The 11,926-nt window shown below is 44.1% G+C and overlaps 1 long non-coding RNA gene across 1 annotated transcript; it reads left to right on the top strand.

The window, feature by feature from the left end:
- The first annotated feature begins 2,677 nt into the window (after window positions 1–2,677).
- Window positions 2,678–6,909, top strand: LOC149361900 (uncharacterized). Its single transcript, XR_016288461.1, has 3 exons — window positions 2,678–2,821; window positions 5,507–5,555; window positions 6,690–6,909. It is a non-coding gene; the product is annotated as an uncharacterized LOC149361900 (long non-coding RNA).
- The last annotated feature ends 5,017 nt before the right edge of the window (window positions 6,910–11,926 follow it).

The following is an 11,926-nucleotide window of genomic DNA, read 5'->3' as shown; positions in this document are numbered from 1 at the left end:
CTTCAAAGCCTTTGCTCATTGCACACCCCCAGGATATAAGTTTTTCCACTTTTGCAGCTTAACGAATCAAGATTCACCTCCCTCCCCTTCCTGACACGCATCCCCTCTCACACCACTTTTCCTTCCCCACCCCCGGGGCTTTCCTCCTCGGAGCGAAGGCCCTATTTAATCCCTGCCAATGATGAACGCTTTGCCCAGACGAAGACAAGTCCCCTTGTCGAAACGTTGGCTCAAGCAACCTGAGGTTTTCCCCTTTCTTGATCATTTTGTGATCGCCAAGGACCATCTACCACACCCTCTCTCTACCATGGACTAAGATTAAGGAGGCGTTTTAACGGCAGAATGTTTAGGTCAGAGTAAAGAGGTGAAGCAGAGGCCGCGTATGGGCTGAAAGAAAAAAATGCGAAGCGCTTGATTTTGAAAATGACAAATACATGACAAAAAGCATAAATAGGTATTACCCCATGATGATAGTGCCGCGTCTATAACAATAGCCGCACGGCGGCTGTTCGGCACACAGCTCGTGCGCCATGCTGGTCGCTGCTGAAGAAGACGAAACTGGCCGTACCATCCTGGCCGTCTCGGTGTGCTGTCGCATCTTCTCGGTGTTGGCGTTCCTCTGCCGTCTAGACGCGGCGCTACCCGTACCAACTGCTACGTGACAATAGGCAATAATTAAGGTGACTGTTAATGAAAGCATAGTACAGGAATAAGAGAACACAGCGTTGCAAGGAATGTGCAGTTTTTAATAACACGCTTATTCCAAACGAAACTTTTTACTGATAGATTTGGTATGTAGATGAAATTTTAGATCATAGTCGAGCATGATGCCGAGAAATGTAACGGATTCGGAGGCAGTGATAATATGATGTCCCAGATAAATGTGTGGACTCGGGATGACATGCTTTTTATGAGAGCGGAATGTCATGAAAGTGGTCTTTGTACGATTAAGTTGTAGCAAGTTATTTTCACACCATAAAACAATATTCTGTAAGTCCATGTTGAATTTGTTTATTAGGCGTGTGAAATTGCTGTCCTGAGTGAATAATCTAGTGTCATCCGCCCATGCGATGACACGACGTGGCGATCTCTTTCGTCGCGTTTTCCTAAATCTTTGTAAATAGCTCATGTAAATAGAATATAATGCCAGTGTAATAAACATCGCGTTCAAGAAACGCCTGCGTGGCCTAGTGGTAGCGTGCCTGGCTATCCATCAGAAGCTCATGGTTTGGTTTGCAGCAAATTTCCTTCTCAGGGCTCTTCATTTCCTTTTTACAGTCACATGTTCGAATAAAGTTTGTCACATTGAGACTTTCTAATTATCACTTTCCGAATTATTTATTGACTTTTCAAATTCATCGCTTCACTTCTGATGTATCCGCCTTTTCGACCAATCCGTTCGTATCACTCACAACTCCGACGCCAGAGTTTTCGTTGAACAGGAGCCTTAAGCTGTCGCTTTAAAGATTGCTACCCTGTAAGGAGGAGCCACATTGTGGAGAGAGCGCACGAATTCAACGCAGTTCATCTACGGCGGCTGTTGTGAAACGCATAGCCCAAGGAAAGGGTCAACGCTGGTGGCACCGGCCGCTCAGGAGCGGCGGTCTATCCAGTAACCGCTCCGAGTGTGGCAACCCCGCAATGTCCGCCCACACAACAGTCTGCCGAGTAAGTGTGGAGAATTGAAAAGTGCCCTTTATATGTGTAGAGGCATAAAGTGGCAATCATATTTTCTTCCTCAACGTATCGTGCAATATAAACACCACGCAAGCTCTCGATGAAGTCCATTTTAAGCAGTGGCAAAGATAGATAAATTTTTTTTCACGTAGAAATTAATGTCTCGCAATGGGACACCCCTAGTGTCGCATGATTTTGTTGAAGACGCACGTGCTTTTCGCATCTGTTCTTTATATTCAGAAGTTGCTTACATAGCACGCGCGATTGCATTTATATACGAAGTTGCAGTTCCCTTCCGACATGTTTGGCAAAATCCACGCATATCCACAACTAGTTGCAAAAGGGTATTGCTGCTGCTGTAATATTTTCACCTTCCTTTGCCCCCAGATATTTCTCTGTCCGTCCATACACACCCCGGCGAGCACGCAGAAGAATGTCAAAAACTGGGCCAATATCACTGCCGCGTACATTGGTTAAAGAACAGCCGTTCTTTACGCAGCTCTTCTTTATGCTTAGAAGTGGCTGATATTGCCAGCCCATTTGCATTTCTATACGAAGTTTGAATTCATTTTCTAGTAACGTGCATTTCAACCGGTCTGGAAAAAGTCATGCACATCTACAATTAATTGACAAAGGGTGTTGTTGCCGCTCTATAATCTTTGCCCAAATGATGAGTCCAGTCTCATTTGAAAATTAGAATAACAGAAAGACCAGCATCATATACAGAATGCTAAAAAAAGCGGCCTTAACTTCATGGTGGTCTGCTGCCTGGTAGCCGATAAACGTCAGGGGTTGTTAGCACAAAGCCGAGCTGCCTAGCAGGCGAAGCTGATTCCAGCAGCAGGATTTCCGCCGCTGCACGTACTCCTAGTCCTCTGCTTGCTTTTCTTTCGTCCTGCGCCGCCGCTTCCGGCGGTCTCCGCTCGCCGGATATTGTTAAAAACTGAGGGTGCTACTGATAGGCCATTAATTGGCAAACTTCGCTTTGTCTCACACGCGCTTTTCCATTACAAAAACAGGCAGGTGCCGCACCGACCGACTACAAGCATTCTCGATCAGACTTAAAACACTCCTTGATGCTAAAGGCGAATATGGGTACTCTGCGGCTTCTTTTGCTTCTCGGCCTGGTGGTGGCTTTTGAATGGTGAGTATTTTCCTTTATATATCGCAGTATACAATCACCATTTATTTTGTTAAAAGGAGAGCAGTCACCAATGTAATGAAGCCGTCTGTAATAGCTATCAGAAAATTTTTTTTTCGCATTTTGCTGTTGCATTTACTGTCAGATGTGTGCGTGTGCTGTTTGTGGAGTCGAAGATTCTTTTAATGCTCAGTAGAGCGAGGGAGACGTATCTGACAGTAAAGGTACTGAATTTGTTTAGGAGATAACATGGCCGTTACGTACATTACGTAACAGTAATGCAGAATCTGAGAACTCGAGAAGTTTTTGCTGAATACTCAGGAGCTTACAATACATATAAGGTAAAAAAATATTGAGCGGCAAAGTTGTCTCGACAGCTCTTGCGGAAAGATGCATTCGTTGTATAAGACTCGAAGATATTTCGCAACAGCAAAACACCCCATAACAGCATAATCGAAAAGAACATTCAACATAGAGAAGTTATTTTTAGAAGAAATACCTCAAAATTCATGAAGCGTCAAACCGTAGCAAAGGAATAGCTTTTAAATACATCTAATTTCGCAGAGGTACATTGCCTGCAAAATGGGCGCTGGACACAGAAAACATTGTCTAGCGGTGCAGTGCCAGGTCGAAAAATAAATACATAAAGAGCAATGTGACACTAAACTCACTCAGGGCTTCCCCATATCATGAACAGCTTTAAAATATGTCTCTTGAAGGCACAAGCGAAAACTGCTGGAAAGGGGAAAGCCTCTGTACATAGGAAAGGGTATCGTTTAAAAAAGAAAGACCAATGCACTAATCACTTAGTCATTGGACACGCCTGCAAAATCGCAAGAAACCGCAACAATTTGCCAAGCCAAGGTAGGGGAGTCAAAATATGGGAAAGGAAATACAGTGCCTTGAAATGAATTGCGGAATACTTGTATGTGGGATCCGAAGAGTATTTCAAAATGAGTGAAAATGAGTGCTCGAAAAACTAGCCACCCTGTATACGCAATGCCTTGTGACCTCGAGCATACCTAGAGCTTGGAAAAACGGTAGCATTATCTTAATTCATAAGAAAGGAGACGACAAGGACTTGAAGAATTACAGACCGATCAGCTTGCTGTCTGTTGCCTACAAGGTATTTACCAAGGTAATCGCTAATAGGTTCAGGACAACCTTAGACTTCAATCAACCAAATGACCAGGCAGGCTTTCTTAAAGGATACTCGACAATGGACCATATTCACGCAATCAACCAGGTGATAAAGAAAGGCGCAGAATACAACCAGCCCCTATATATAGCGTTAATTGATTAGGAGAAAGCATTCGACTCAGTAGAAACCTCGGCAGTCATGCAGGCATTGCGGAATCAGGGTGTAGAGGAGTTTTATGTGAAAATATTGGAAGATATTTATAACGATAGCACAGCTACCATAGTTCTCCATAAAGTCAGCAATAAAATTCCAATAAGAAAAGGTGTCAGTCAGGGAGACACGATCTCGCCTATGCTATTCACTGCGTGTTTACAGGAGGTATTCCGGGGCCTGAAATGGGAACAGTTGGGGGTAAAAGTTAATGGAGACTACCTAAGTAATTTTCGATTCGCTGATGACATTGCCTTGCTAAGTCACTGAGGACATGAACTGCAAAGCATGATCAATGAATTAGACAGGCAGAGCAGAACGGTGGGGCTAAAAATTAAGATGCAGAAAACCAAAGTAATGTTCAACAGCCTAGCAAGGGAACAGCAGTGCGCAGTTGGTAGCCAGGTGCTGGAAGTAGTAAGAGAATATGTCTATTTAGGGCAGGTAGTGACAGCTGATCCAGATCATGAGAGGGAAATAACTCAAAGAATAAGAATGGGGTGGAGCGCATATGGCAGGTTATCTGAGATCATGAATGGCAGTTTAGCAATATCCCTAAAGAGAAAAGTATACAACAGGTGTATCCTACCGGTACTCACCTATGGGGCCGAAACGTGGAGGCTAACGAAGTGGGTTCAGCTTAAGTTAAGGACAACGCAGCTAGCTATGGAAACAAAAATGATAGGTGTAACGTTAAGAGATCGAAAGCGGGCGGAGTGGGTGATAGAACAAACGCGCGTTAATGATATCCTAGTTGAAATCAAGAGGAAGAAGTGGGCTTCAGCAGGGCATGTAATGCGAAGGCTAGATAACCGCTGGTCCTTAAGGGTAACGGAGTGGATTCCAAGAGAAGGCAAACGTAGGAGGGGGCGGCAGACAATTAGGTGGGCGGATGAGATTAAGAAATTGGCGGGAATATGGTGGTCGCGGCTGGCGAAGGACAGGGTTATTTAGAGAGACATGGGAGAGGCCTTTGCCCTGCAGTGGGCGTAGTCAGGCTGATGATGATGATGAAGAAATTACATTCATAGGAAGCGAAATAAGGCGGATGATAACGCTTTGGGCTGCCTTCAAACTATGCTTAAGTAAAGGCAAGAAATTTTTTTTTGTCATGAATGGTGATATAGCAGATTAGTGATTAGCAGAGAGCTTCTTCAAAAAACTTATGAATGCAATACATTTAGTTCCCTCGCAGGATAAAAAAAAAGAGCTATATACGAACCAGTGGAACGGTGGAGGCAAAATTCATTTTAAGTAAAAAGAAGTGCTGGTTTCAGGAGAAGTCTCACTAAAGCATATTCATCACTTTTGAATTTTGCAATTGTCTTTATTTACAGCCGAACCTGGAGCCCGGAGTACCGGGAACATATCCAGTGCGTTGCGAGTGTGAGTATTATAAGAGAAGTTAACATCGTGTTAAACTTCTTGATTGCAGACTACTATAAAAAATGATATCCTTTTAACATTCTCGGCGTGGGACCAACGTTTTGCTAAGTAGCAGCTGGCGAGCTTTTCCAGGTGCGTTGAGTCTACGTTGAGCCACTTTTTTTAAATGACTGAGTTTTAGCGGCTTCAACATGGTTGCAACGCGTAAATGTTCGGCACTGCTGGCAAAGCCAAACACTCGAAGTACGAGCACAAAAGGGTCTTTTCTTATAGGTTGTAGTTGAGGGCATGTACACATCATATTATTAATTGTTCAGATTACCACACAAAACTAGTTGTTCAATGTACCTCGAAACTTTCGGGATGCTTCAACATACGACGTCTCTATTAGTCATGCGCCTCCATATTCTGGCAGGCGTATGATTACTTATAATTTCTATAAGAACGGGTTCCAACAGAATGATTAATACGCATGAGAAAAATAGTGAATCCAGCTCACGTCAAAATAAGGAATGCAGTTTCTCGCAAAATATCAACAGCGAATAGACGTTATTTTATTCTTAAAGCTATCTGCAGCTGAAAATGGAAACATGCTGCACTATTGTCACCACATTTTAAGAGAGGGGTTCCCTCTACATAGCCGCTCATACTTATAACTATGCACCTCTTACGAAGTGTGTTTCGTGACGCACTAAAGATGTGGCAAAGCTTCAGACTCATATTATATGCTAATGCGCTATAAACTGCCGTAAATGCACTATAAACATAAGATAGAACTGAAGATACTAATGATGTCGGTGTGGAATAATTCGTTCAAGAAATCTGAAGGCTTTCAAGATAGTAAGATAGTACTTTTTATTTACTTTAGGATAAATAATGCTTCATCTATAAATTTAAACTTCCGAGTTGAAAATTAGTGATTCCAGCTCATCTCAAAATCAGGAATACAGTTTGTCGCAGAATATCAACTGCGAATAGACGTTATTTTATTCTTAAAGATAACTGCAGGTGAAAATGAAAACATGCTGCGCTATTGTCACCACATTATAAGAAAGCGGTTCCCTTTACTTATCCGCTCATACTTATAACTATGCACCTCTTACGAACGCATAACCTACTGCTACTTTTTTGCAGTGCCGGCCGGACAACTGCCCAAGTGAGTGCGGAGGCAGCTGTGTCTGCTATCGCAGATTCGACTTCCCGAACGAGGGTTATTGCCTTGACCCAAGTAAAGCAATACCGGATCACTTCAGAAACTTGGGCGCAAGCAACTAATCCGCAGCACTGTTGCCGTGCCACTTCGAATCATTCATGAGAAATAAAAGTGCTTCGCGTGGAATCCCGATTCCTGCAACCCTTGTAGCTTAACTTTTAGCATGGCGTCATGAAGAAGTGGACAAATGTTGCCTCTTTTGTCGTCTACGGATGTGACCGCAGGTAGGACAATACAAGTGCTTCAGGTTTTGACCTGTATTACGCTTTCTCTACACCCTACCGCTGTGTGACTGGCGTTCGCCTCCTAACGCCCAGATGCACGATCTGGCGCTCTCATCAGCGTGTAGGGGGACCTACTCAGAAGGCGGCATGCATTTGTAAGCAGCCAATGCGGCTTAAGTAATATCAATTGGACGATGAAGAACTCTGAAAGGTCGGCAGTGTTGTTTTGTCGCCCTTGTTTCGCTACGTGTAGAAAAAGCTATCTTGAATCTAAACAGACATTCGGGGACATGGCCACCAATAGCAATTAACTTTACCCCTAAACAAGTGGGCTCGTGAAAAATGATTTCGCATCGACATCGAGGAACGCATCAATGGTTATTGAATGCTCTGCTTTGCTGTATTGTACGCCGTTCGCAATGCAAATAATGTTCCCAATGCTGCACCGACACTTTCTGAATCCTGACATCAGCAGAGGCAAAAGTTGGAGGGGTTACTTAGGCTCCGCCATAAGGGTATGACATGATAGTGTTAATCAATTAATAATCATCTATGCACAATTGACTATTCTATGCTTTAATAGATCTCTGGGCTTCCTGATACCACTCCTGGCCCCGTAGTGCAGCGGTTAAGCGGTGCACCACTGCCCTGCGATGACACGTGCTGCCTTTGGTGGGGCGGCCTTACCGGGCAGCCTCTCGCAACCAGTCAGTTAATTTATTGCCACCTAGCACGATGCTCAGTTTGCTCACAATCTCATGGGCAGGTTGTGATGACTTCACAAGGTCAGGTGAGCCAGGTGGCCCAACGAGGCATTTTTCGCTCACAACGCCGACGACGACGACGCTGGATTTTCTGAAGAACGGAAGCCGTAACACAACCGGAGAAAACATTCCTGCTCGTCAGATGCCAGCAGCTGAGCATTTAGTTAGGCATGAGCAAGTAAATACGGTTTAGGAAGCCCCACGATATGAATGAGCGGCATTATAACAACAAAAGTGCTATATATTTTTTATTTGTCTGTGGTGTCAGTTCTCCAATGTTTCAGTAAACACTTTCTATTTCATGCTGCGAACTTCAAACAACAGTGGGCAGGCAACAGTGCCACGGATCTTAGTGTAGAACTTACTCATTTCCACTGGATTCGATAATCAGGTGAGGTCATGGAGGGCGATTAATGTAAAGCGCTCGTGTTGAGGCCAGTCGGAGTGGACTTTCAGCCTTGGTAAACGGTTGCCGGCCAGTTTTTAGAAAACGTTCGTGCATTCAGTATTGCCAATATAAAAGTCGATGTATTCAGCATTTCCAGAATGAACAAATGAAGAAAAAAGTCAAATTTTGATCCCTCATTTTCGGCACTCTGCTTCATAAGAGAACGCACTTTAAGTGTAGTCTGCAACTATAATCAGCTAATAAACCCATCATTGCCAAGCACACTCAGAGGACGCTTCCACAAAAAGATAAACCCGAAAGAACTTTAGGTCACACCGAGGTTTGAACGCATGGCCTTCGGGCGCAGAACCGTAAGCTTTTGTGGTTGATAACACAACTCGGCTATCAGCTGTGCATGATCCTAGGTTCTATTTCTACCTCCAGATATCGGTGGCCCAAGCTGAGCGTTCAGCAGCAACTGGTTTATAGCAAATCAGCAGCGCACACAAACTTAAAAAGGTGCCAGAAGAAGTAATTCTGATGAACTGCAATAAAAGAATCATGGCGCGACAAAAAAAAAGTAACATGGAAAGGCTGAATGAGGTTGTCAGGAAATTTTACCCCGCGGAATGGCGGGCTGGACGAGACAACAACTGGCTAGAGCTTCTGGCATGGTGAGGTGACAGCAGAATTGTAAGCTCCACCCGCAGGTGACTACTCGGAAGGGAAGAAAATCTTAGAGTGCCTATCCAGCATTTAGTGCCGCCGATTCTTCACAACGTGCTCGACCGCTCTGCCGCGGAGCAAGCATTGCTTGTGTGTACTGCTTCGCTAGAAGTTGACGTTTATAGAATTTGTCGCCTTCCACGCATTGTCCCTGAACGCATGCGCAAGGAAAGAAGTGCATAAATACGTGTGTACGGAAGGATCTCGTTGTGTTTGCAAGACAGCGAAATATACCACGGCGCAACAAATACGCGCTCCGGAAGAGGGCGTATTTGAGGTGCAGCGTGGATTTATCCGATAGTCTTAAAATTGTCACATTAAAGTCCATGAGCATGATACCCGATGCCATGCTTTCAGAAACTCGCTCTCGGATTTCATACTCTTTCCAGAAACAAGCTCTATAATTTTATTGGTGTAATTTGAAACTTTGAGGCGAGATATTTTCTTTTGGGGTAAGACTCATCGGCAATGCATGTCCATCCCTCTGAAAAATACAAAGAAATTGTGTAAAAAAAGTGCGCGAGCATAAGATAAAATTATTATCTTCGATTTGTCGATCCTCGGAGCCATGCAGTAGTTGCGATTCCACTTTTTTTTTTCGGGGCGGGAGGGGGGGGGGGTAGGTTTTTTAAAGGGGATCTGAAAGGTGTGGTATTTGGTTTGGTTTAGTGGGTTTAACGTCCCAAAGCAACTCAGGCTATGAGGGACGCTGTAGTGAAGGGCTCCGGAAATTTAGACCACCTGGGGTTCTTTAACGTGCACTGGAAAGGTGTGGTATTCCCGAGGTGTTAAAGAATGCCTATTCACGAATATTCTCCAGTTACAATTTTCTTTCATCCGTTTTGTAGAAGTGGAGTTACGTTTAGTAAAAATTAGAATTTCAGTGTGGTCGCGCCTTTGCTTCTAATGTTATCAACCTTTGCACGTTCAAAGGTTGGCGTTCCACCGTCTGCGCCATAGTCGACGCTCGCGTTCATTCCATGAGAAGGGAGCGTCGTTACTCGCGTTCATTCCATGAGAAGGGAGCGTCGTTACCTGCCAGAGTGATGCTGCTGACTGGCCGCTGCCATGCTAGCTACGTGACGCCTACAAGAATCTGCTGATAGCCATATCTAAAAACAATTCCGCATTAGCGTGAAGCGTAGGTGAGCGCAAGCATCGAAAAGCAGCTGGAAAGGACTCGCCAACTTTCGCTCGTGATTGTGGGCTCTCTGCTGAGTGTGGAAGTGCGCCACATGGCTCAGGTTTTCATGGTAAGAGAATGAAGGGGTTGATCGAGTTTATGCACTCTTCTGAGAAAGTATTTTCAAAGATTTTTTAAAGGATAACAGAAGCATTCAGGATGTGCCTCACATGACGTAAATCTTCGCTGCAGCTGCCAGTGGCAGGTGGCAGGTTCAAATATGCCGGAGTCTAGCCCTCACTTATTTGCTTTGAGGTGTAACCTCAGCCCTGATTATCGTTACGGACAATGCGGGAGAGGGATATTTCAGGGTTTGATCAGAGTATTCAGATCGGTGATAAATGCAGAGGTGCCACCTTGGCCAAGTTGGCATGCGTAAGCAACGTTTGAAACAGCGACAGATATGCCGACCTGTGGTAAAGATGTTTGAAGTTTCGGCACCCAGATGGGGAAATATTCGCAATGACAGCGGAGCTGTCATTGCGAATTTTTGGCATGCGCATCTCCTTGGTTATTGAGTAATCAGAACAATAGGAGCGACACACTTTTCAATACACCTATATCCGTTTATTCTATGATCAATCAGCGTTAATTGTCTGAACTGAAAGGATGCTCGGAATATGTCACTATCATGAACGTCATTCGAAGAATCAGGAAGAAGCTTGAAGGCCCGAAGGGCCAATTAACTTCTATCAAATAATCTCACTTTATGCAGGTTGTTTTGCTTTCAGTCAAAGCTACAATGAGACTGGAAAGCAGTGTCGGAATGCGTTGGCACCGTATTTTGATGATTATTTTGTGAGTAAATGTAAGTTAAAAATGTGCAATTTTTCTATTTTTCATTTTGCATAATGTAATTACCACTTTCATTGTTAAATGCGGTCATATAGCTCTCGTGAAGCTTTCTAGGAATTCCAGCTTCCAGAAGGAATAATACACATGGTGTGCCTCATCCGTGTTAAGTATCACCATGCCTGAAGGCACATTATAATTCCAGAAATCTTTGCCACATAATTGATATTTGGGCCGCTCTCGTTGCTGTTAACGCGCGATTAATTCTGTAGAAAACCGCACGCAGAAAGACTTACATAGACGTATGATCACTTGAACGGCACTAGACTCTGTGAGACCATTTACCATCTATGGCTATAGATGTTAACTCTAACATGGTTAAACAGAAGAGTGCCAACATGGCTCAGCTCTCTGATGTAGAAAATACTGAGAAGGCTTTTTGCGGTCACCGATGGTAGGAAAATTTACATTCCTTCACGTCACAACTGCGCCCCAATGGGAAGTCCTACTTCGGCAAAATTAGAGACTAGACTCTAAAAGCCTCTCGCACCAAACACAGCTCATTTCAAGGAAGATTCAAGAGGAAGATTCCGGAATTGAGAAAAAATTGGCTGAAGGCTTACTTGGTTAAGCCTGGCTGATTTCGAAAGCAGTAACACCTGGCTGCGCTTGGTTCTGCCGGTAGTTTCGTTTCTCGAATTCACGCCTAGCAGGCTCGAACTCGCCAACTCTTATCTCTTGTTCTTGACGTCGCTGAGCCACGCTGTCACCGTCTCGAATCACAGCAATGCTCTGCTTTCTTCTTGGTTGTATACTGCAATCTTCTTTTAGCAGGCCGTTCTTCTTTCTGTTCCGGCGTTTTTTCCGAACGGCGTTTTCTTCTCTTGTGATCATATCGCTCCGCACTACTAAGATTATTTTAGCAGAACCGAAAACTGGGAGAGTTGGTGAACGTTCAACATTATGTACAGCGCGAAAAACTAAGACAGAGGAAGAAACACGCAAACAAATAAGCGCTGACTATCAACTGAAATTTTTATTAGGAAAAACTCGTGGTTATAAAGGCTTCAACCCAGCACGC

This window comes from Amblyomma mixtum, chromosome 2, assembly GCF_055824585.1.
Source record: "Amblyomma mixtum isolate Tamu chromosome 2, ASM5582458v1, whole genome shotgun sequence".
In the NCBI taxonomy this organism is placed as follows: domain Eukaryota; kingdom Metazoa; phylum Arthropoda; class Arachnida; order Ixodida; family Ixodidae; genus Amblyomma; species Amblyomma mixtum.
The sequence above is the reverse complement of the archived record's forward strand: the minus strand, read 5'-3'. Positions and strand labels throughout refer to the sequence as shown.